Below are 3168 nucleotides of genomic sequence, written 5' to 3'. Positions count from 1 at the left end.
GCAGCAAGACTAGCATCTTTAGTGGTTACATTGGTGGTACCAGAAACGATAATATTAGTAGTGGATTTGCTGGCATTGATGGTGTCATTGGTCTTGGTGCTCTTATTAGGGCAATTGGTGGCATTGAAAGCGGTAATCTTTGCTGGAGAATTGGTGGTGGTATTATTGGTGTTGGTGTTCAAGTTCGTGCTAGCTTAAGCAGTTCCATTTATGGCGAGTTTAATTATGGTGTTACAGGTGGTAGCTTTGATGTTATATTAGTTAGTCTTAGTAGTGGCACTGGTGGTGGCATTGGTGGTAGCTTAGTGGTCGTATTGGTAGCTTAGTGGTGGTATTATTGGTGTTGGTGTTGAAGTTCGTGCTAGCTTAAGCCGTTCCATTTATGGCCAGTTTAATTATGGTATTACAGGTGGTAGCATTGGTGGTATATTGGTTAGTCTTAGTAGTGGCAATTTATGGTAGCATTGTTGGTAGCTTTAGTGGTAGCACTGGTTGTATATTAGGTTATATTAGTAGTTGATTTAGCTTCGGAGATGGTGGTTGTGACGCCCTCCAAACCCGGGTCAGTAGTTTGGGGTTCACAACACACATATTATATAAACATGTATATGAAATATTATATGCAATTATCCTTATTTACGCAACCACGGATCCCAACAGGTGAAAGTATGAAAACCAACCACAACCTTGACTTTTATTACGTCATATCAAATCCCAACTAGTTTAACTTACACCTGAAAATGAAATCATTCTTACAAACTTGCATAACTCAAACTAGCTCGATCCAACTCAACCGGGAATCCTAGATCGTATACTGGACTAGGGATCCTCGTTACCAATAATTTCCATTTTAACTATAGAATGACTTAAACAGATTCACAAGGGTTAGCTAACTAGCTCAGCAGCTCAGCAAGTTATAATAATAATAACCGGGTGTTAACAATGATCAATTGAGATGATTCATAGGAATCTAGTTCCTTGTTAAGGAACTATTAGAATTGGATATTCATTTTTAAGTTTAAAACCAAGGTTAGGCTGCTGATCAGTGACACACTAACCCGATTAAGGTACACAACTCTGTTCTCTATACTGGATTCAAGGCACACATTGACCTAATATGACCACCAATCTGGTCTGACCACGAATCTGTTCCATATTTGGAAACCTATCCAATTCTATAACAATTCAACATGATAAATATTGTAATTCAATAAAATAGAATCATAATTAACATTGATAAAACATTTATTTCGGGGCATAAAGTAATTCATAAATATCACCAGAGTATATCAGGGTATGTATGAGGAATAACTTCTAGCCTGTAGGAGAATCAGGAATTAGATGAATAATGGTTATACAAGGTTTAGTTCACTATACCATAGAATTCCTTTCGCAACCAGATTAAATCTTTGCTGAAATATTTCTCTCAAACACTGAATATTAAATCTTTGTAAAGACTCAAGCTCCAAGAAGATTAAATCTCGGAAAAGATTAAACCTTGAGCGGAATGTATTTTTTTCCCAAATCATCTTTCCTAAAGTTCTTTCAATTCACTAAATTTAATTTAGGAGAAGATTAAATTTGGTCGATTATTGTTAATTATTGTTTAATTTACCTCTTTGCTTTTTTGTTTCTATGTTATTTTGTGTTTGGGATCTTTTTTATGGATGTTACACTATGTGTTAATTAGGGTTTTGTTTATTAAGTTATATTTATCTATCAATCGTGTCTTATTATCAGTTCTGAGTTGTAATGGGATTTGTTTGGAATGACAGTGGTATGAAATTGTAAGGTATCACTTGTCGTTGTAAAAGTAGAATTTGTATTTTGGACTTTTTGTTTGCTCCATGTTCTAATAGTTTGTTAATCTTTATAGAATGAAGTACTATAAAGAAGAAATTCAATACTTTCATATGTTTTATTATATATTGACTCGTTAAATAAAAAGCTTGTGTCCAATCGCCTAGGTCATATAAAGGTATTTGTATAATTGTTTATTAATAATCAATTAAGCAAGTGTTATTATAATTCACATCTTATAATTTTTTTTACTGGTTTCATTTTAGAAAAAGATAAAAGAAAATTGTGAGAAGATGACCCGAGCTACGGGAAGTGAGAACGAATGTCTTGAAAGAAGAGATACCATAAGTGTCGATAACAAGAATAGTTCAAGGACGGAGAGGCGATATGTTACTAATACAAATAACGAAGAAAATGACATCTATAGTATTGGTGGAGGACATTGATCTGCAACTATGACCTTGCTACCTACTACAAGGAAATGTATCAAGTTAGCAAAAGTGGAAAGGTTGCCATCTTTTATAACATGGATTCCCTTGGATAGGTAAAACATTTTGTGCTCTTTTTTGACAACTCCTTATATTTTGGTGATAAGGAATTAAATTAAATTTCAATATGAGATTCTCGGATTGTTATTTACAAATCCCAGTACCTGACTTTCTCTTTGTAGGGTCGTTTCTCCACAAACATGGATCAAATCGACTCATCAAAAAAGCATCTTCTGCTCAAGGTAAAATATCAGAGTCTGGAGGAACATCTCGATTTGGTCGCTTTGGCTTTGGCTCATAGTTATAAACAAAAATATCGAAACCACGACAAGACAAACATGTATATTGTAATTATGGGACATGCATATCTGATATTCCTTGTTATAGCCTCCACATCTAAATGTCTTCCACTATGATTTAGTTGGATAGTACACACACATATGTTTTTTCCTATGGTTTTACATGGTTTTGTTTCTGCTCGGGTAAGTTGTTTAAATTTTTGTCAAATTTTACCGTTTTCTTTGATATATGGTTATTCGATTAAGGTCGTGTCAAATTTTATCCTTTTTGCAAACCTTTTTTAATTATTATTTCACAATCACTAGGTCATAATACCTATTAGGGAGGAGGAAGTTAAGAATGTAGTCTTGTTCATGCATCAATACAACTCACTAGATCCACATGGGTCGAACCCGGCATTTTTCAAACGTATTGAAATATTTTTAAAAGATATGTTGTTCTATTTTGTCAGATTTTCTTTGATACACGACATGGGCCTAGGAAATTAAATCGTAGGCTTGTATGTCTTATTCCTAAGGTTAAACAACTGAAACATATGGAAGATCTTCGACCTATCTATTTTTATAATGTTGTGATGCGC

This window comes from Apium graveolens, unplaced genomic scaffold, assembly GCF_009905375.1.
Source record: "Apium graveolens cultivar Ventura unplaced genomic scaffold, ASM990537v1 ctg5041, whole genome shotgun sequence".
Lineage (NCBI taxonomy): Eukaryota > Viridiplantae > Streptophyta > Magnoliopsida > Apiales > Apiaceae > Apium > Apium graveolens.
Note: the sequence above shows the minus strand (reverse complement) of the source record.